Source organism: Equus quagga, chromosome 12 (assembly GCF_021613505.1).
Source record: "Equus quagga isolate Etosha38 chromosome 12, UCLA_HA_Equagga_1.0, whole genome shotgun sequence".
NCBI lineage: Eukaryota > Metazoa > Chordata > Mammalia > Perissodactyla > Equidae > Equus > Equus quagga.
This window is the reverse complement of record NC_060278.1, coordinates 59,869,071-59,893,100: the sequence shown is the minus strand read 5'-3', so window position 1 is coordinate 59,893,100 and position 24,030 is coordinate 59,869,071.

Sequence of the window (24,030 nt, the reverse complement as noted above, 5' to 3'; positions counted from 1 at the left end):
CTTTGATTAACAGAAACAAAATATGGTGGCTTCCTTCCCCTGATTCCGTTTTCTCATCTGTTCCGCATCTTTCTCCTAATTTGCTAGATCAGAGAAATGTAACTTCCTGTTTAGTTTCTTATGCTGTTAATTTAAAGGTTCTGGATAAAACTAGAAGGGGAAAATTACAGCTTGACGTTGAGATTTTGAAAAGGCAAAAGCTTGTGGCATCCAAAATGATATTCTTTATGGAACTTAGACAACTGGGAACATTATTTGTGCCATGTGAGAAACCCTTTACTTCTAGGTTATTCGAAATGAAAGCTGGAATTGCAAAGGAAAAGAAAAGCAACAAATAGCCTGGTGGGTTAAAAATGTGCTCAGATAGTCCTTCACAGTTCCAAAATCAAAAAAGTTTCTTTAGAAATTGAAGAAATACTCTGGTGCTTTTACTAATCCATTTAAAATCTGCTTCAACCTATTTCTTATTGTATTTTGAAACATTTTTTGTTATATCACATTAGTCGACACGATTCAGAATAATAACAACCATTTGTGAATAAAATTAGGAGATTTTTATTTGTTTGTAAATAAAATTGCAAATGCTAAGAACCACCTGGATGTGTGTAAATAGTAAACCATTGTCTCCCCATACGTTTCTCTTGAACACCCACATTAATATTTACATAGAGGGGTTGGTTTAAGCAGGTCGGAAATCTGTACATCATTTAAATTTTTATTTCACTGGAAATGAATGTTATTGCTTAACTTCCACGGACCACTTAGCTAGTCTAGTTAACTTTCTAGAGCGAGGGTGGGAGTGGGAGATGGGAGCAAAGATGTGGAGGTGGAGGTGGTTTTAGGACAGACTGTCCCCAAATCGGGGCCAGCACTTTTTTTTAAAGTATGTTATTTTTTCATCAGGAAGAGCGAAAACAGTATAAATAACTTAAGGGACCCCACATCAATACTAAAAAAAAAATTAGAAAATATTCTTCTAATTGCAATTCAGTATGTTGTTTATACTTAAACCTCAAATTTTTTTTCTCATGATGAAAGCAATCCACATTCATTTCTTTCATTTAGAAAATACAGAAAAACAAAGCAAAGAAATAAACACCTATAATTTCACCACTCAGAAATGTGCTTTGTATATCCTTCCACTCATTTGTACCTAAATGAGATCATACCGTAAATCCCATTTATAAATTGTTTCTTTCACATAATAGTATTATTAATTCCTTTGATATTAATAAATATTCATCTAAGACATCAATTTAATGCATAACAGAATTTCATTGTATGGATGCATTATTTTTTTTATTCTAACCAAGCCCCTGTTATAGGATATTTTTGTTATTTCTATATTTTTGTTTTTACAAATAATTCCATAAGGAATACCCTTGAACATACATCTTTGCCTACTTCACTACTGTTCTTAGCTATGGCCAAATTCTTAAATGTGAATTGCCAAGTCGTTTTTGTACGTCTTCTGATATATATGTTACACTGCCCTTCCGACAGGTTATACCCATTTTCATGCATACCAGCAATGTGTAAGAGTCTACATTGTTTTTTTCATTTGTATTTCTTTTGCTAAATAATGATGTTAGCATTTCTTTATAATTTTTTTTTTTAAAGATTTTATTTTTTCCTTTTTCTCCCCAAAGCCCCCCGGTACATAGTTGTATATTCTTCGTTGTGGGTCCTTCTAGTTGTGGCATGTGGGACGCTGCCTCAGCCTGGCTTGATGAGCAGTGCCATGTCCACGCCCAGGATTCGAACCAACGAAACACTGGGCCGCTTGCAGCGGAGCAGGCGAACTTAACCACTCGGCCACGGGGCCAGCCCCACATTTCTTTATAATTTTATTTGTCTTTTTTCTCCTCTTATAAGACTAGTTTCCTACTTCTCTATTAGGGAATTCATCTTCTCATATTGATTTGTGAGAGACATGTTACAGATTAAATATACTAACTCTTTGTCGATCAAATACAGTCATTTTTCCAAGTTTATCATTTCTCTTTTAAAGATTTTATTTTATTTTTTCCTTTTTTCTCCCAAAGCCCCCCAGTACATAGATGTGTATTTTTTTTTTAGTTGTGGGTCCTTCCAGTTGTGGCATGTGGGACGCCGCCTCAGCATGGCTTGGTGAGCAGTGCCATGTCCGCACCCAGGGATCCGAACTGGCAAACCCCTAGGCCGCCGAAGGAGAGCACGAGAACTTAACCACTCGGCCACGGGGCCGGCCCCTATCATTTCTCTTTTAATGTTACTTGTAGAATTTTTTGACGTATTTGTTCTTCTGTAGTCCACTCTATCAATCTTTTCTTTCCCAGTTTCTGCCTTAGATGTTAAACTTAAAAAGCCATTCCTCCATTGCCGCCCCCCAAAAGGTTATATAAATGCATACAAGAATTAATAAATGAATTGCCCCTGGTATTTTGTCAGCAGAGATATTGAGACAGCACTGTTTTGATCTCAAGAACATTTTTACTTTACGTACTAACACCAGCATTTTCATCAGAATTATACCAACAATGTCGATTACGAAAATAGCATTTCCAGAGTGAGCACCATTAGCCTAATTTAATTCTTTGATCAATTCTCTGTACTCTGTGGCTAAACTACTCACAGTTTTTTTCACTTTCTTTTCCTGTCTTACCGAGAGTATTTTTATTGGGATTAGTTCTTTTGCTTGTAAATTTACAACCAAGATTTTACTTTTTTGCATGACTTTTTTGTCCATGTGAACTTCTAACAGCATCCTGCTATTATAAGGTTTCTTTCGTGGTCATTGCTTTTAACAAGTTTAGTTTTCCTGAGTCACATTTTTATACCTCTAATTTTGTTAAAAAGATGTGATTCTCCAAATAGCTTTTCATCTATTACAACTTTTAGTGTATGCAGTCTGGGCCATTGTCTTTTTTATTTTGTGTGGATTATTTCTACTAGTAACTTCCATTATGAACTGGATAAAAGACCCAAGGACCGGCAATTGATTAAATGCAATATGCTACTCTAACCACACAAGGGAACAGAGAGTAGGACCTCTTTGCCAGCTCATGGCGGGTAAGTGATGTGGTGGATAAAGAGGTCCACAAATTCTTTGCTATTCCTTTCAAAAGATGGAAGCTGATTCCTCTTCTCTTGAATGTGGGCTGGAAGAAGGGGCTCAATTCTAAAGCACAGGAAAAAGGCACAAGGGGCAGTGTCCAGAGCCTAGTCGTTGGAGACTAGGTCATAGAAGGCATTGCAGGTTTCTGCTCATTCTCTCTTGGATCACTGGTCTGGGGGAAACCCGGCCGCCATGTTGGAAGGACACTCAAGCAGCTTAGGGGAAGGCTCGCCCAGTGTGAAGAACTGAGGCTGCCTGCCCGCCGTCACGAGAGTGAGCCGTCTTGGAAGCAGATCCTCCAGCTGCTGAAAAGCCATCAGGAGAAGCCGACAGCCTCATGGGAGGCTGTGCCACAGTGACTCAGCCACACTGCTCCTGGATTCCTGACCCTCAGAAACTGTGTGGGACGGTGTTGGGTTAATTCGTTATGCTTCAGTAGTAAAGAGGATACGACAGTGAGTTGCAGGGAGGGGTCAGAAGAGACTTCTGGAGATGGCACCGGGGCAGTGATTCGTCCTCCATCAATGATGCTGTAGTGAACACCCCCTCTGTGTTGCTTCTCCACCTGCCTCGCCATATTCTCTCCTTTCAGCCTCACCTCTCTGCTTCCTGTCCTGATCCTGCTTCACCTCCCCACCCTCTCTCTCCCTCTCCTTTCCTCTTCCCGGTCAGATAGCAGTGGGAAGGGTTGTATAAACCATTCTGGACTGTGGTAAGAAGAAAACAGCTTGGATGAGGACATATTACCCCCTCTAGAAGGCACTCACTTCCGAGGTGTGGATTTATATGTGATAGACAGATGCTCCACCCCTCCTCCCAATCATCCTAAAATGTTCGCTCATTTTGTGCCCATTGTGGGTGGGCACCATGGGATTTCAAATGAATGGTTTGGGAAATAGCTGTTTTATTTATAGCTTAAGGAATGTTTAAAATTAACTACAACATAAAAACAGTGATCTTGACTAGTCAAATTCGATGCTTGGTTTTTATTGATGAACAGAACTAAAAGAATGGATCCACCAGCCCTAAGCGTCTCTTGCCAAGAAGAAAATTTGCTGACGGAGACAGGACAGACAGCTGAAAACGCGGAAGTAAAGCCTATTTCTACTAATTTTCAAAAGGTTTGTGGGGCTGGCCTGGTGTTGTAGTGGTTGAGTTCAGTGTACTGTACTTTGTTGTCCTGGGGTTCATGGGTTTGGATCCCAGGCATGGACCCACTCCACTCATCAGCCATGCTGTGGTGGCATCCCACACACAAAATAGAGGAAGATTGGCACAGATGTTAGCCCAGAGCCAATCTTCCTCACCAAAAAAAAAATCCAGAATGAAAGAAAGCTTGCATTTGGTGTGATGAAATTGCTTACAGAATTGTCCACTCTGCTTAGAACTCTCTTGGCCTCAGTTCTTTACCAACTGCACCTCTCCATAGGCAGCCTGAGTGTCCTCACAACATGGCGGCAGGATTTGCCTAGAGCAAGTGACCCGAGAGAGCAATAGTTATAAAAGACAGAGGATGCATTTCTAGCTTATGTAATAATCAGATTTTCTTTTCTTTTTTCTTTTTTTTTTTTTTTTGAGTAAGATTAGCCCTGAGCTAACATCTGCCGCCAACTCTCCTCTTTTTTGCTGAGGAAGACTGGCCCTGAGCTAACATCCGTGCCCATCTTCCTCTACTTTATATGTAGGACGCCTACCAGAGCATGGCTTGCCAAGTGGTGCCATGTCCGCACCTGGGATCCGAACTGGTGAACCCTGGGCTGCCAAAGTGGAACGTGCGCACCTAACCGCTGTGCCACTGGGCCGGCCCCAATAATCAGATTTTCAATTTGTTTATTTACTCCTGTCACTCCCACAAATAAAGGATTTTAATTAGTCTCTCACTTTTGTTAATAGGCCTCTTGGCACATATTCCCTGGGGTCCATCAGCTATAATATATTTTATGTGTGTGTGTGTGTGTGTTTTTTTTTTAAGATTGGCACCTGGGCTAACAACTGTTGCCAATCTTTTTTTGTTTTTTTTTTTTTCTGCTTTATCTCCCCAAACCCCCCCTGTACACAGTTGGATATCTTAGTTGCACGTCCTTCTAGTTGTGGGATTATTTTGTGTTTTGATGTAAATTCTTTCCTTCAATAAACTGTTTTCCACCAGACACTTCCAACTGAACATCTAAACGGATAGTATATCATTTTATGGAATAATTGTATGGGATAAAGCATTAAATCTCAAAATATTACTTGTTAGAGTAGGACCTTATTAAAGCATGACTCCGCACAGACCTCTCTCTTCTGAAACATAATAAGTAAGTACAGGAAGAGTTTACACTAATGCCTAGTCTGTAACTTGCATGCCAGGCTAACACCCGTCCCCAGACAGAATTCCAACATTTAAAAAAGAATGTCACTGCCTTAATTTTCAATCTCCTCATGAAGATCAGAAGCAGCATTCAATTTAGAAAAATCACTGCCACCCGGCACTGCTCCCGTTGAGGAAACGCTGGAAGAACAATTGTAGTTCAAAGGACTGTGTTGCTTTAGACATTCCAGGGGACCGGAGAGAATGCTGAATAAAGCAACGAAGGGGATAGCCCTGCTGGAGGGAAGAGGGGCCAAGTGGCCTCAGAGGCCTTGTTCAACCCTTGAGCGGTTGCTCACGGTTTCATGTAACTTTTTTTCTTTATTGAGGTATAATCATTGAACTTTAAAAAAAATTGTTTTGTTGTATTTTTTTAAAAAATATATTAATTATTGTAGTTTAATAACATTATGCAGTTTTTAATACAAGGTATTTTTTAAGTGACTCCGTGGGATCCCAGGTACTTTTTTTTAGAGGAAATTCTCTAAAAGAAAACAGATTGCCACCCTTTTTCCAAGCGAATGTCTTCGTTCTTTCTGGATTCCAAATGGAAATAAAGCTACCTTATGGAACAAATATTTGCCAAGAGTGTGATTGGTTTTTGATCAGAGGTCTCATTGAAACACCCACTTTCCTAGTTGAAGCCTTTCCCAAAACGTCTCAAAATAAGAAGCGAGCGCACAACTTGACGAAGGGAGAAAATCAGGCTCCCCAGAAAATGTTCGGCTGGTTTTACTTGGTGTGTGTGTTTTCAGAGTTTGTAAAAAAAAGCAATCGCTTGCACACAGTTGTCTGATGAATCAAGTATTCCAGCCAAGTTATAAATCTCAGCAGTGGAGGTTTAAATGGCAAGTGTTGGTGGGGACAGTGCCCGCGCTGCAGCACGACTCCGTGCGAACAAAGGAGCATTCATGAGTCTTGTCAGCCCCTTAATGCGCCACTTAACACACCAGCGAAACAGAAGGTTCCTAGAGCTGTTAGCGAAGTTTATCTGGAAACCTCAGCGGCACAGAAAGAACCATTAAAATGGACCTGGCATCTTCCATTCATCGGACTTCCGAGACATCAAATATTATTTTGGCACATATATTTATTTCATTAGATAATAATGTGCTTTTACTGATCAACAAAACTAAGAAACTTCAAGCTCGGTGTAGCACATGACCAGTTTGGTTTTTGTTTGCTTGTGTTTTTAAATTTCATATTCTGTCTTAAAGCTCATAAGCACCTCCTAACTAAAACAAACAACCATTACAAACCATGGTTTACTGTATAAATTTGATATGGTTGACTTTAAAAAAGGACAAAGAAAAGAAAACCAGGGGGCTGGCCTGGTGGCATAGTGGTTAAGTTTGCACGCTCTGCTTTGGCGGCCCAGGGTTCACAGGTTTGGATCCTGGGTGTGAACCTAGCACCGCTGGTCAAGCCATGCTGTCGCAGTGACCCACATAAAATAGAGGAAGATGGGCACAGATGTTAGCTCAGCGAAAATCTTCCTCAAGCAAAAAGAGGGAAATTGGCAATGAATGTTAGTTCAGGGCCAATCTTCCTCACACACACACACAAAAAAACCCCCAGGAAATCACAGGGGTCGTAATGGAGCTGTGTACAGTCCAGCTCCTCCTCTGTGGGTTGAAATCTCATTTTGGGGCCTAATTAGAAAAGATTCCTCTTTGCTCCTTTCTCTACTGGATTTTAAGGAATGTGTTATAGAGATTGTTCTGCTGGAAAAGCAGAAATAAAAACAGTATGAGAATGGATTAATCTAACAGTTTTCAACTCCCCATTTTTAATTCTCCTAGCATTTGTCTATGGAAATACCTGAAACAGAATGCACATGCCCCACGAGCCTTTTTTAAAAAGACTTGAGTGGCCAGCCCAGTGGCCTAGTGGTTAAGTCTGTATGCTCTGCCTCAGCAGCCCAGGGTTCATGGGTTCAGATCCCAGCTGCACACCTACACACTGCCCATCAAGCCACGATGTGGTGGCATCCCACATACAAAATAGAGGAAGACTGGCACAGATGTTAGCTCAGTGACAATCTTCCCCAAGCAAAAAGAGGAAGATTAGCAATAGATGTCAGCTCAGGGCCAATCTTCCTCACCAAAAAAAAAAAAAAAAAAAGGACTTGAAAACACAAGAGGAAGACTAGAGGCATACAGTGTTAATTCACTATAGGGCACTGTGCTGCCACCTTTTTGGAGTTTCCCTACCCTCGGGGAGACCCCTGTGCTTCCCTCTCCCACCCCACTCTCGCACAGGGCAGGTGGAAACCCAGGTAATGTTAGGCAATGTAGGGAGTGGACAGACAGCTGGATCAAGGTGTCCTCAGGGTGGGTTCCACTTACAGCCCTGCACTTAACTCCAGGCCAACATACTTCACTGGGACTCAGTTTCCCCATTTTGAAATAAGGGTGTTGAAGAAGACATTAGCAACTGTAAAAGTCCATGGCCAAGTTAAATCAAGTCACCCTTGGCATCGAAGCAGGTCTGCTAAAATAGTTTCTACAACAACGCAGAGAATTGCCACGCTGTTGCTCTTCCACTGCATCCCCTTATGGCTGGTCTTGGGGCTGCTTTCTTTCTAATTCTTTTCCTTTTCCTCTGGCTCCTGGCTCCTGTTTCCTCAACTGTATTCCTTGCTCTAACGCTATACTGCACCCCCCACCCCGCCTGTTTCACTTTTCCCTTCATCGTTCCCTCATCTTCCTGAAATCCAGCTCTGTCTTCACTCTTGTACCCTAGTGAAGCAATTTCAGAAAGCACTGCTTGATTTTTTTGTTTTTGAGGAAAATTAGCCCTGAGCTAACTGCTGCCAATCCTCCTCTTTTTGCTGAGAAAGATTGGCCCTGAGCTAACATCCGTGCTCATCTTCCTCCATTTTATATGTGGGACACCTACCACACCATGGGTTTGCCAGGCGGTGCCATGTCCACACCTGGGATCTGAACCGGTGAACCCCGGGCCACCAAAGTGGAACGTGCACACTTAACCTCTGCGCCACCGGGCTGGCCCCGCACTGCTTGATTTTAAATGACTTCTTCATTTGCTGTGTTACAAGTAGAAAATGCTGTTGTCAAATCAAGGTACATGACACTCTCCCTCAAGTTCAAAATGTTAGAATAATGTTTCTAATGTCAGGCACTATGTAGTTACTATATAAAGAGCTAACATAATGGGCCAGCCTGGTGGCGCAGCGGTTAAGTGCGCACGGTCCGCTTCTCGGTGGCCCTCAGGGTTGGCTGGTTTGGATCCCAAGTGTAGACATGGCACCACTTGGCAAAAGCCATGCTGTGGTAGGCGTCCCACGTATAAAGTAGAGGAAGATGGACACGGATGTTAGCTCAGGGCCAGTCTTCCTCAGCAAAAAGAGGAGGATTGGCAGCAGATGTTAGCTCAGGGATGATCTTCCTAAAAAAAAAAAAACAACTAATATAACTATTTGTAGGTATAAATCAGGCAAGATTAATTTACTATATTTTAAATTGTTTTATCTTAAAATATTTCAAGCTTAGAGAAAGTTACAGAAAATAATATCATAAAGTACTGCCCACTGATCCTTGTCAGATCTAAATATTTTGCTATGTTTCCTTCAACTTTTTAAAAATAGAATGTTACAGATGTAGTTAAAACCTTCTAAATACTCTTTCCCCGTCCCGTCGCTCACTCTCTGCCTGCTGTGTGTGTGCTGTTACACACCAAATGTTTTTTCCCTTGCATCTTTTTATAATTGTATTACCTATGAAAATGGAATAAATAAAACAGTATTGACATATATTTGTAAATCTTATATTAATGATATCCTACCATTGAAGCCAGGTACCTAAGGGTTACTTTAAATATTCAAAAAGAACGTGATCGGGGCTGGCCCGGTGGTGCAGTGGTCAAGTTTGCATCCTCCTCTTTGGCAGCCCAGGGTTCACAGGTTTGGATCCCAGGCACAGACCTACACACTGCTCATCAAGCCGTGCTTGGTGGGGTCCCATATAAATAGAGGAAGATGGGCACAGATGTTAGCTCAGGGCAAGTCTCCCCTCCCCCCCAAAAAGAACATGATTACCCTTGTTCCCAACATAGACGTATATGAAAAGAACTTAATCTTGTTAGTTTGCTGTTTTCTTGTTTAATCTGAAGGGTGATTCAAGGGTCACAAGGATTTACGAACTTGTTTTGCAGAAGAAAAAGAATGCCTTTAAGGAAGTTATGATCACCAGACAACCAGCCCCCAGCTGCTGTTGAAGCCCAGAAGTCAGATTGCCCAAGGGCTTATCTGGAGTGAAAGAAATACGGATTCTCCTTTGGTTTCTCCGAAGCTCCTCCTGCAAGCTCCTTTGCTCTGTAAAGACCCCCTGCTTCTTCTTTCTCAAGGCAGGTTTGAGAGCACCTATCCTGCTGCCTTCTGTTCTGGCCAATGCGAATAAACCTTTCTCCATCTCCAAGCACCATGTCTCAGTGATGGGCTTACTGAGCATCGGGCACAGAAGTTGAGACTAAGAGGTTCTGTATCACCATCCTTCACTCCTGTTGAGATTTACCCATGCTGACAAATTTAGCTCAAGCTCATTCATTTTGACTGCTGTATAGCATTCTTTTATATGACCATACCACAATTTATTTATCCATTTTACTATTGGTGGGCATTCAGATTGTTTCTAATTGTTCACTGTTACAAACGGTGTTAGAATAAATATTCATGTACCTGTTTCTTTGGGCACAGGTGTCAGAGCTGCTGAGGGTTATAAAGATGTACATCTTCAACTAAATATGTATTCCTAAATTGCTCTCCGAGGAGAGCATTTGAAAGGGGGATGCAACTGAAGCTCCCACGAGCAGGGGGTGAGTTCACCCCGTTCCACATCCATACCAGCGCTGGACATCAGTCGACTTTCACATTTTCTTTATTGATCTCTTCGTCTATCCTGATGTCAGTGCCACTTTGCACTGATTACATACCTTTATGATAAATTTTGAAATCAGATAGTATAAGACTTTCACATTTTTTTCCAATCTGATGTATAGAAATGCTGGTTCACTCTGGTTATAATTTGCATTTCTCTGACAACAAGTGAGTTTGAGGATTTTTGTTCCATGTTAATTGAATTTTTTCTGTGACTTGCCTATTCGTATCCTTTGTCCATTTTGCCTTTGTTTTTATTCTACTTAGAATGTTCCTTTGTGGATTGTGTGAGATAAGTATGTAATTTTTTTTCCATATGATAGATTAGTTTTTCCACCACCAATTACTGAAGAGGTGGTCCTTTCCCCCAGGCATGTGTCGTGCCCTATACAGCTTCCATGTGTGAATGCCTTCATTTTGCCACTCTTTATTGGTGCTAGTGATCATTTTCCTATTACTGAACCAATATTAATTATAATAGCCACAATCTTTTTTTTTCTTTTGAGGAAGACTAGCCCTGAGCTAACTGCTGCCAATCCTCCTCTTTTTGCTGAGGAAGACTTGCCCTGAGCTAACATCCGTGCCCATCTTCCTCTACTTTCTATGTGGGACGCCTACCATAGCAGGGTTTTTGCCAAGCGGTGCCATGTGCACACCCAGGATCCGAACCGGCGAACCCCGGGCGGCCAAAGCGGAACGTGCAGACTCAACCACTGCACCACCGGGCCGGCCCCAATGGCCACAATCTTAATTATCATAGCTTTATAATAAGCTTTCTCACATGGTAGGGGAAGTTCCTTTATCTTCAAAAGCATCTCTTCACATAAATTTTAGAATTCACTTGCCAAAACCCTATAGAGATTTTGGTTGGAATTACAGTGAGTTAAGAGTTGAATCGGGAGAGAATGGACATTTTTACAATGTTGAATGTTCTAAAAGTAAGATATATCTCTACATTATATAGGTCCCCTTTTACTTCTTTCAATAGTTTCCTATTATTTTCCTAAAAGGTCCCTGACATGTTTTGCTAGATTTACTCCTAAGAATCTCATGAATTTGGGTACTATTACATTGCCCATACGTAGAAACGCAATTCATTTTTTTTAAAACTCTACTGTGATTTCTAATAATTTATCGATTCTCTGGATTTTCTATGATAATTTGTGATAATTGGTCATTTGTGGATTATTATAGTTTAGTTTCTTTTTTTCCCAATCTTTGCCCTTTTTTTTTTGTCTCAGTACTGTGACTTGAACTTCTAGTAAATGATGAACGTAAGCTGTGTTAACAGCTATCCTTGGCTTATGCTTGACTTTAAAAGTAATGCTCCTGGCAAGTCAGAACTAAGTATCATATTTGCATAGGTTTTAGTAAATAAACTTTACCAGATTAAGAAAGTATCTTTTTATTCAAAGAGCTTTTTGTTTTGTTTTAATCGAGAATGACTATTATCAATTGTAGTGTAGATTACATGAATATGTTTGTATTTATGTTCTTAACTGAGATTACCTCTAAATTTTCTTTATTTTATTTCCTTTTCTGATTGTGACATAAAGATTATACTAGCTTCATAAATTGTGTTGGTACACATTCTGTCTTTTTTTAGTAACTGAAATAGATTGTGTGAAATAGGATTATCTTCTTGTTGAAGGTTTGATAGAACTTTCTTGTGAAACTGTCCAGGCCTGACAGTATTTTTATAGGAAGAATTTTAACCTTGGATTAATTTATTTAAAGGTCAAAAGTCTACTCAGCCTTTCTATTTCTCTTGAGTCAGTTTTGATGTTACATTTTTCTAGGAAAAATTTCCATTTCATGTACGTGTTCAAATTTATTTACATAGACTTGCTCATAGCATTTTTCATTAGTATTTCAATCTCTGCTTTATCTGTAGTTTTGTCCTTTTCTCACTCCCAACATTGCTTCTTTGTGCTTTTTTCTCTTATTTTCTGAATAGTCTAGCCAGAAGTATGTTTATCCTGTTAACCTTTTTTTAAACATTTTAAACATTATATTCAGAGAACACATCCTATTATGACATTGATTATTTGATATTTGTTAAGTTTTTAGGGGCTGGCCCCATGGCCAAGTGGTTAAATTTGTGGGCTCCACTTTGGTGGCCCAGGGTTTCACTGGTTCAGATCCTGGAAGCGGACATGGCACCACTCATCAGGCCATGCTGAGGTGGTGTCCCACAGATAAAAAAATAGAGGAAGATGGGCATGGATGTTAGCTCAGGGCCAATCTTCCTCTCCAAAAAAGAGGAGGACTGGTGGCAGATGTTAGCTCAGGGGAAAGAAAGAGAGAGAGAGAGAAAGAGAGAGAGAGAGGAAGTAAGGAAGGAAGAAAGGAAGAAATAAAGGAAGAAAGAAAGAAAGAAAACATTACAGACTGGGTAGCTTAAATGACAGAAATTTATTTTCTCCCAGTTCTGACGGCTAGAAGTCCATGATCAAGGCTCCAGCTGATTTAGTTTCTGGTGAGAGCTCTCTGCCTGGCTCACAGTCAGCTGACTTCACATAGCCTTTCCTTGGTATTTGCACGCTCACACGTGCCCACACACACACACACACAGAACAAGCTTTCTGGTGTCTCTTATAATGATACTAATCCTATCAGATCAGGGCCCTACTCTTATGACCTCATTTACCCTTAATCCTTCCTTAAAGACCCCGTCTCCAAATACAGCCACACGGGGGATTGGGCTACAACACCTGAATTTGGGGAGGACACCATGTTCAGTCCATAACAGGAGATTTGTGTCTATGCTGCCTTGCCCAACGCTTATAAGCAGGGTCAGGTTGACTTTTGAAATCTCATTTGGCAATCTATGTCTTTTTTAAAACTTTTGTTGAGGTCATAATAGTTTATAAAGTTGTGAAATTTCCGTTGTACATTATTATTTGTCAGTCACCACGTATATGTACCCCTTTACCCCTTATGACCACCCTGCAACCCCCCTTCCCCTCTGGTGACCACTAATCTATTCTCTGACAATCCATGTCTTTTAACTGAGTGGTTTATTCCATTTACGTTTATCTGTAGATTTATTTCTCCCATCTTATTTTGTGCCTCCTATTTACTCTGCTTCCTCTATGCATTTCCCCCTACTTTTACGTTTTATTTTGAGTTGGGTGAGGTTACATTATTACCTTCTCCCGCTCTACTGTTTTGAGACGTACATCCTATTTCTTTTACTGAGTGGTTACAGTTAAAATTTCAACCCATGTACTTTACATAATGAAGTCTCAGGGTAACCCCTATTTCTCGAGTACAGGCACCTTAGAATCTATTAACTGTGATTACTCTTTCCCATCTTACATGTTATTGTTGTCCAAGATTTCATTTTCCACATTGTTTTATTTTCCTGAATCAGTTATTCTTATTATTGCTGTTTTTTTAATAAAACATTTGTTTATATTTAACCACTCGTTGACTGATGTCTTTGCCCAACATTTATTTTTGCATTGTAGATCTTCTTTCTGTGATTATATTCCGTTGGCCTGAAAGACATCCCTTAATAATAGATTTCTCAATAACAGATCTTGGATTGATAAATTCTCACTATTTTTGTTTGGGAAAAAAATTCTTTATTTCACCCTCTCACTCCAAGAATAGTTACCCAGATATAGAGTTTTAAGTTGACTGGGTTTTTTTGCAGTGGTTTGAAAACGCTGTCCCACTGCACCGTGGTTTCTCTTGCTGCTGTGGAGAAGTTTGCTCTTAATCTAATTGTCATCCTTGTGTATAATTTCTTTTTTTGCTTTGATTGCTTTGAACATCTTTTCTTTGTCTACGATGTGCTACAGTTACACCACCATGTGTCTCTGTGGATTTCGATTTAACCTTCTTAGTAGTCCTTGTGATATGCAAATCTGAGGATGCATGTCTTTCATTATTACGTAGTGACAGTTCTCGGGCGTTATCTCTTAATGTTACGGTTTGCGCAGCTGTGTTACGTGCTTCTCTTTGGTCATCACGCACATCTTGCAGGGGAGTACTGGTAGGTGCATCTATGTGTATGATACAGTAAGAACGTCCATTCTCCTCTGGGGTAAAAGCGTTAACACTTGGCACCTGAGCGCCAGCTCTATAATTTATGACGTCTGTGATAGTCAGGTTACCATGGTGCTGTCTGTTTTAGCCTCACTGTAGGCAATAATATCCATGAAATCAAGGTTTTGATGTGCTAGTTTTATTTTCCTAGCACACATTAAAACGATTATTAAAATGGAATCATTCATCCATGTGACAACCAATTAACGTCATCTAATGTCCTCTACACGCACTTGAGAAATCCTGGTATGAGCTGAAGAAGCACGGCTGCCTTTTGCAGAGTGGCCGGCAAGGCTGACCTGTAGGTAATGGGAGCCGCCGAACATATTTAAGCAAGAGAGCAATATAATCACTCATTTCTTCTGCAAACATCGTATTAGAGATAGAGATCATGTTAGAGAATGGAGTAGCAAGGTACTGATGCTGAAAGCAAGCAGTTACATGTTGAGGCCAGTGTCGTGGCACGTGGGAAATGATGAGCACGCATGTCAACTCTGACTGCGGTTAGCCTGATGGAGATGGACGTGGGGAGCAAATTTCTAGGGTAGAACGGATAGGACTTAACGAACAATTGGGTGGGTGTAGGGTGGGGAAGAGGGCCTTCAGGGGGTTGGCTAGAAGCTGGTACTATTGACCAACATCAGCGAACGCCATGTGATAAACAGGTGTTTTGCTTTTGTCCCAAAGAGATGTGTTTGTAAGTCACCTGTCAGAAGGGACGTACTTTTAGGGATTAATGTTATTGCTTCTTTGGTGAGTTATTATTTCCTTAACTTCCACAGTCCACATCGCAGGTGTTTCCAAAGTCTGTTGGCTTGAGGGGGCAGGGAGGGAGTCAGACTCAGGCTCTCCATAGCTTGAAGCTTCCATAAGTTTACAGGAGTGGGGATCCGGGAAAGCTTCATAGAAAAACATCTTGCCTGTTCAAAACTTACAAAAAAGTTTGACCAGGTGCTATGTTGCCTCTCCAAGGGCCTAGGAAAGGGCTGGTGCGAGTGAGCGTCCCCGTGACTGGAGCTTCCTCACCTTCACGGTGAACACACCTCTGCTGCTGGTGACCCAGGAGAAAGGGAGACAGTCCCCTCCCTTATTCCAGACTCTGTCTTGGAAAACTGCTTCCTGAAGGAAACAAACACTGAACTCTGAAGAATAAACAGTTCTTTACATAAAGCCACCAGTGATAAATGCAAACCCTTTGGGTCAGAGGGTGGAAAACCAGCTTTACATCCCTGACCCGTTTCCTTCAGCCCCGTTCACGCAGTAAGAGTGCAGGCTTCACCGTTCAGATCTTCTGAGGCTCCCTGGTTGGAGACTCTTTCCTTTCCTAAGGCCACTCTGCTCCCGGCTCCCCATGGCTCCTCCTTTTAACCCTTTCCTCTCCTGATTATCTTCACTTCCTTCTTATTTTCTAGAAGGTATCACTTCTTCCTTAAAAAATACGTCCTCTCCTGTGCTTAGTAACTTGCATAGCCTTGACCTGAGCCCCAGGTCAAGTCCTTCTCTCTTCTGTCTGGATTGTGCTATTGGGTACAAGGGGGAGAGCGAGCTTCCGCTCCCATGAGCGGGGCGGGAGAGAAGAGGAAGGTTCCCCCGCTCTGACTCTTCTCTAGTATCTCAGAACTTAGCTTGAAGACACGCACCTCTTGCTCCAAAACCCTTCACACGGTCTATGAGGGATGACTATTTCTACCACTGAAACAACTGGAACAGCGCCTGCCCCCTCCCACCATCTTCCTGGCCAGGGTTAACATTGGAATACCCTCTTTTATTAAATTCACAACAAAGAGCACCCTGCCCTAATTCTTAGGTTTCTCCACTGGCTATGGAAATTTGCGAAAGTTTGGAAAGCTGGAGGTGAGAAGGGGATTACTTCACTTTTTGACATAATGAGCTTGAGGTGTCTGTGGGACCTATAGGTCCAGCTGTTTAGCAATCAGTTAAAAGATGTGAATCTGGAGATTTCACGCCTATGTGGAAGATAAACAAGTGCATGGACAAGGAGAACAGTGCAGTGGTTACCAGGGGAAGGGGGTGAGGGGTGAGCACAGGGGGTGAAGGGAGCACCTATGTGGTGACAGACAAGAAATAATGTACAACTGAAATTTCACAATGAAGTAAACTATTATGAACTCAATAATAAAAAAAAAAGATATGAATCTGGAGCTCCAGAGAGAGGTCTGGGTGGCTGATAAAGCTAAGGAGGCATGGACAGGTAAATGCTCATTTAATCTGGAAACTTGGAGGCAAGTGCCCCGGAGAGAGTGTCTACAGTGAGAAGAAGCATGGCGGAGAGCTGTTGGGAGCAAAAACCTGGAGGAACTGGGAAAAAGAGAAGGAACCTGCAAAGACGACTGAGGCCCAACCAAGCATTCAGAGGTGACCCAGAAATACAAACAGAACAATCATAGCAAACACATCCTGGTTAACACGGGCCACTGCCATCTGAGGCGCTTTCCATGCATTTATTCACTACATCCGACAACAGCCCTTGGAGGGAAGCGCTGTGAATGTCTCCACCGTGGAGATCATGAGATGGAGGCAGAGAAAGTGGAAGTAGTCTTGATACAGGTCATACAGCCAGTAAGGTCTGGAGTCAGGATTCGCAATTAGACAGGCTGCAGCCTGTGCTCTGAGCCACGTCTCTGTGCTGTCAATCGAGAAGCTGAGCGAGGCGACAATTTCAGTACTGCAGAGGGGCCAAGTGAAACGAGGACTGGACAGCATCCAAAGAGACTGAAGAATTATGAGATCAGTGGCAATCTTTTCTTTTTAACTTTTAAAAAATTCAGGTATCATGGTCATACAACATTATATTAGTTTCAGTTGTACAATACAATGATTCGATATTTTGTATACATTGGGAAATGATCACCACGATAAGTGTAGTAACATCCATCACCATACATAGTTACAGATTTTTTTTCTTGTGATGAAGACTTTTAAGATCTACTCTCTCAGCAGCTTTCAAATATGCAGTACAGCATTATTAACTCTAGTTGCCATGCTACACGTTACATCCCCGTGACTTATTTATTTTATAACTGGAAATTTGTATGTTCTGACCCCCTTCAACCATTTTGCCCACCCCCTGTCCCCCACCTCTGGCAACCACCCGTCTATTCTCTGTACCTATGAGCTTGCTTTTTTTTTTTAAGATTCCACATATAAGTGAGTTCGTACAGTATTTGTCTTTGTCTGACTTATTTCACTCAGCATAATGCCTTCTATGTTGTTGCAAATGGCAAGATTTCATTGTTTTTCATAGCTGAATAATATTCCATTATATGTTACATTTTCTTTATCCATTCATCCATCAATGGACACAGGTCGTTTCCATCTCTTGGCTATTATAGATAACACTGCAATGGACATGGGGGAGCATATATCATTTGAAGTTACTGTTTTCACTTTCTTCGGATAAATACCCAGAAGTGGAATTGCTGGGTTGTATGGCAGTACTATTTTACATTTTTTGAGGAAACTCCATACTGTTTTCCAAAGTGGCTGAGCAATAGAAACCTACTCAAGCTATCTTAAAAAATATATCATAAAAGGAGTTTATTGGAAGTAATTAGGTTTATCACAAGGAACCCCAAGGATAGGGCAACATGAAGGATTGGAAAACTAAACCTCGACTTTCCTTCTCAGGGCCTCTATGGCCCCTTGTGTTCACCCCACTTCTCTCTCTCTCTGCAGACCTCTTTCCTGTGCAGCAGTGTGCTCAGACTCACACATCCCAGCTCCAGCTTCAAATTTCTTCCCATTGTGTGTGTCTGGCAGAGAATGGCTAGGGTCATAAGTCTAAACCTCTACGGGAGAAAACCAAGTTGGCTGCACAGGACAGGTGTGAAGCCCATGGTCTGACCAACAATGACCAGGGAGACAGAAGGAAGTGCTCAGAAATAGGGACACTGTCTTCAGGGGACAAGTAGTGACTTTGTACTAGGAATTATCCGGAAAAAGTAGAGTCACTCCAATTATGTGTGTAGATGACAGCACTGTTGGATGTTTCAGAAATGAGACTTACATGCAGAAAATCTTAAGCACATGGGACATAAATAGCCACCCGTTGCCTTAAGATTTTTCCATTTTGACGTCTCTGTTTAATTGCTACATAAACTGCAAATGTAGGCAAAGCCTCACTCTTTAATTTCACACAGTGAGATCTAACAACTATACTCAAGCCTCAGGAGTACAGTTGATGGTTTTCAACATTTATCTAAAAAGCTGAGAATTCTCATTTTTATTCACCAAACTCTCAGAGAGGAACCTATTAATTTTCGAGTTGGCTTCTCCTGTAGGTTCATGAGATTAAATGTAAGTTTGAGGATGTGACAGGGTTTCTTTCTCCAAACTACCATATTTGCTGGAGTATAAGACACGCTCCAAAGATGATTTTCACTGGGAAAACGAAGTACTTGTCATCACTCATGTATTGATCTTACCTTGCTCTCCGTCCTTGCTTCCAGGACTCCTCCATCGGGTCCCTGACCTCAGGCTCCCAGTGCTCTTCAACTCCAGGAAGTTCTGCCCACTCTCTCTGCCTGACTTTTTCTCCCCGACATCCAGCTGAGGTCAGAGCCTGGGCTCTCCACCACCGGGGAGGAAAGACCACATGTGAGCTATGCTGCTCTAAACACTCCAAACCAGTTTTAAACAATTAAGGGAAAAACGAAGGGCTGGCTAATGTATCTGTGGAATAAGCAAATTCAGATTCAGATGATGACAGATAATCTAGACAATTCAGTGTCTGGGCTTGTTTTCCTGAATTATCCAGAGAATTAGCATGGCAATTAAAACCCGCCACATAATTTCATCACCTTTCATTTTTCTCCCTGCAGTCGTAGTTTCTCAAGAAAAATGATGGCTATTTCCTTCTTTGGGGAGCAAACGTCCACCTTTACTTGACGGCCTCGTGCTGCAATGGGGTTCTGCAGACTCCTGTGTCTAATGGAGAAAGAGTCAGAAGGCGGAAGTTAGGACGGAATTTTCAGCCTTTAGAGAATGAGGAGCCTTTAAGTTCAGACTTGCTTTACCTTGTTTAAATCATGACATGAATCACGATTGATTCATGGCCCAGCTATTTTATTCCTAAAGGGCTGAAATCTTGAATTCTAAATGGACAAGAGTATAAAAGAGAAAGTCCTTCTTTGAGAAGCCGGTGTTCTTTCGGATCACTTATTTCTGTATCTCGCCAGAAACGATCCTGCAAAGGGCTAATGATATATAATCTGATTTACAGAGCAACACAGTTCACATCATCTCATTTGGTTCTGCTAATAGGCTTACTGATTAGGCAGAGAGAAATGTATGTTATTCCCATTTCAAAAATAGAGAAAGTGACACAAAGCCCTTTTAGAACCCTGGCCCACAGATCTTTGGCAAATCAGGAATTGAGCCCGTGGTTTTGATCCCCAGCTCACTGAGGTCTCCAGAGCTCTGTCCTGCCTCCCATGGGCCCACCTGCTGCTCTTTCCTATTTCCTCATTCCTCTGTGTTGAAATGCTCGACGCACTGGAAATTCCTTCACTGGGATTCCAGTCTAGTCATTCCAGCCTTTTGGAAGTGACTGTGAAATGACTGACCCTTGTTTTGTGGTTCGTGTCGGGATGTTTCAGCGTTGGGCAGTCCAGAAGATAAGTTAAGGGTGATAGAGACTTGAGAGAGGTCCCCAGGAGGTGGGACGGGACTGCAGAAAAGGAGGTGAGCAAGCACTGAATCATCAGTAACATAAACTCCACCTACAGAGGTTCCCCTGGAATCTACTACGTGCTTAGTCCGGGGACATGAGACCCAAACGAACAAACAAATAAATAATGGTGACATCAGCACTGCTGTCAAGGAGCATATAATGAGACATGTGACAGTAAATGACAACATGAAGTAACAAGGCTGGGTGTACGGTGACCACATTCTTCACATGAAAATTGGGTTGTATGGTAGACTTATGGGGATGTATGGGAACAGAATATCTTATTTTATTGCCAATCAGCAACACCAGAACTCAGAGCAAGGAGCAATTCTTCAGAATCTGGCCGGTTGGTTAGGCTTTGTGGAGGAGGTGGGGGCTTGAAGGGAAAGCCTCAAAGAACATCGGAGCATCAACGAGCAGAATGGAGGCAAGGAAGGCATGCCAACAACAGAGGAAATGTCGCGGACGTGGGGAGTCACACGTCATGTTGGCTGGAATAGAGGGAACAAGTAATTCAGAAATAAACTTGATTACCTAATAAACGTAAACGAAATGTTAACATTGGTTCCCTCAGGGGAGCAGCAGTGAAGGGACGGTGTTGAGGCGGAGGTGGAGGAAGAGGAGAGAACGAGCTTTGTCTTTGTCTACTGGAGGGTGTGTGAGGGCCAGGAGGTAGAGAGCCTTGAATGCCAGCTAAGGAGATAGGACTTGTCTTTTCTACCCTGTAAGTTACTTTTTGAGCAGGATCCATAGTTTTCAGGGCTTTTACTAAATCTAAGACAACATTCCAATGTGTCATGCAATTGAGAGCTCCTCTCGTGCCCTCAGCTCAGGCCAGAGCTGTGGTTTGGGAGCAGCAGTGGCTGAGGTTCTGGTCTGCTCCCATTCTGCGTCCTCCCACGGCTGCTCTTGGCTTCCGTAGAGTTGGAAACAGTGGTGGAGAAGGGATGAGCAGGAAAGAGGCAAAGCCTGTTTCTCACATCTGGTGATGTTCGTAATTCTCTTTTGGCTGCCTAGTGCGTGGCAGGCAGCCAAATGCTGGCTCTGTCACAGAGCACATGAGTGAGATCTTTGGAGGTCCCACTGGATGCCCTGACACAGCACTGTTCCCCAGCCCTTATCAGCTCCATCCTCTGGGGTTTCACCCGCAGCCTCTCTCTGTTGGGATCTTCCAAACCAGACAGTTCTTAGATGGGGTCTTTCAAGGCCGTCTTTTCCCAGCTACTCATCATGGCATCCACTAGGTCCATAGGAAACATTGCACATCCTTACACAGGAACAGCAGATGCTCCCATTGCTGTCTTTCCTCCTTGCCCTAATCCACGGGCGACTCTAGCTGGGCTCCCTACCTAGGAGTTTCCCAGGGGAGAGGTAGGCAGTAGTCTTTACTTTCATCCTGCGTGACCCAACTTCCTGGGGACGTTGCATTGTGACAGCACAACTTCCAGCTGGAAAATGAGGGACCAATGCCCCTCTTGTAGATACCACCAATCTCTATAAACGGGTCCACTGGGATCCCTTCTTTTGGTTTGGAGGTGGGAGGGGGAGCACGTTACAAGACTTTCAACTCATGTGAATTCTCTTACTACCAAGAATCTCATTAATGAGTCTCTTCTTCTTTTATAAAGGTTGGAAATGGGGGATGGTATTGATTATGGATGGACCAGTTTAATTAGTTAGTTAGTTCCGATTGGATGCGTCTGATATCTCTCTTAAATATAGGCACATTTGTCACCCGTTGTCCCTAGCTTTGAGGTTATGGCTGAAATTTTGAGACAAAATCTCATTCCACGTCCTGAGACATGGGCAATGGGAGTCTGAGGAAGAGGAAGACATGAGGAAAGGGAGCACTCTTAAATCTCTCTGCAGGAAATTTGCCTGGGACTCTGGCGGTCTGCCGATGAGCCCCTGCAAGCCATCTGAAATGATAACTTCCCCTTGTTGGCTAGTTTGCAGCACTCTGGCTGCCTGAGCTTGACTCCAGCTGGTGCTCACAGGCCCTGATGTTTGCAGTTTTGTCTCTGGGCATCATTGGTAGCACATTTCCAGCCACCCGGAGTCAGCGTGCCTCTTTCCTGCTTTGCATAGGGGTCATTGTGACACTATTTTCTATCAGTTGCCGTCTAATATTCTCTCAATGAGCTTAAGCAAATATTTATGCACCTAAATTTGAGTATTAGTTTCTCTCCTAAGTTATCTTCCTTAAAGTAAATCCATTTGAAGCCAATAATGCCTGTGCACAATCCCCAAAATGAACATCCAGGGTATTCTTCTTTGAGAGGTGCTCTTCGTGCAGAATGTGGCATCCATTTGAGGTATCTTGGGGAAAACTTGGGGTTTATGTTTTTCATTTCTTTTATTTTATTTTATCTGCTGAGGAAGACTCGCCCTGAGCTAACATCCATTACCAATGCTCCTCTTTTTTTGCTTGAGGAAGATTAGCCCTGAGCTAACATCCCTGCCAATTTTCCTCTATTTTTTTTGCATGTGGGACCCCGCCATGGCATGGCTGGTGAGTGGAGCATGTCCGTACCAGGGATCTGAACCTGCCAACCTGGGCCACCAAAGCAGAGCACTGGGGCACTTTAATCACTCGGCCACGGGGCCAGGCCCAGGGGTTTATGTTTTTTAAAAAAATTCTTTACTTGATTTTTTTACCATTACAGCAGTTGTCCACCCTTCTAATAACAAGTGAAATAACAGGGAACAAGCATCTATAAAAGACAGCGCTAATTCTCTCCTCTTCCTCCACCTCAGCCCCAACACCATCCGTTCCCTGCCACTCCCTGAGGCAACCAATGTTAATATTTGGTTAATACATATACAGCTATGTATTCAGATACATGAGGGATTTATTTATCATGGAAACATAATCATACTCCATACACTTCCAGATTTTTGAAGATTCGACACCGTGTCCTGATTTTCTTTTACACCCCATCAGTCCATGCATTCCAACTTACTGTTTGCATTTGCCGGTTTATTGTAGACTTCTCTGCAAGTTAGTAAATATATATCTAAAAGAATATTCTCTAATTTCTTTATATATAATCTCTCTTTCTTTCTCACACACACACACACGTTATTTTACATAGAAGAGTTCATTTCACATAGAGTATGTACATTTTGTTTAGTCTTTCCATTTTCTTTCTATCTTTCTTTATTTGCCTCCCTGCCTTCTCTCTTCCCCCCCTCCCCCATTCCTTTGCCCCACTCATTTCTCCTCTAGGGAACTTGTATGAACAATACGATGTATAGTTTCCTATGTTTTTCTACAGATTCATATAACCATACATAGATATGTTGATTTAAAAATCATTATTTGGGGGCTGGCCCGGGGGCATAGTGGTTAAGTTTGCGTGCTCCGCCTTGGTGGCCCCAGGTTCGCAGGTTTGGATCCCGGGAGCAGACCTAGCACCATTCATCAAGCTGTGCTGTGTGGCATCCCACATAAAATAGAAGAAGATTGGCACAGATGTTAGCTCAGGGCCAATCTTCCTCACACACACACAAAAATCATTATTTGCTTTGCAAAATTGAGATTATATTATATACTCTGCTCTCATACCTTAGTTTCTCATGCAATAATACCTCACTGAAATTCCTGATGTTGACTGGCAGAATGCAAATGCATTCTTCTTCATGGCTGCATAATATTTCACAGTGTGGATGCATGTAATATATTCACGTGTTCTTCTCTCAGTGGACATTCACTTTGTTTCAAATCTTTTTCACTATGAATAATGCTGCAATGAACATCATTATACATATACCCTGGGGACTTTTATTTCTGGGAAACAGATTCCCAGAAGGATTGCAGGGTTGAAGACATGGATGTAGTTTTCATTTTAATACATGTTTCCAGATTCCTTTCCAAAAGGCTTCACATATCCACAGAAACATATGAGAGTAATTTTTCCCCTGGACACCAGAAA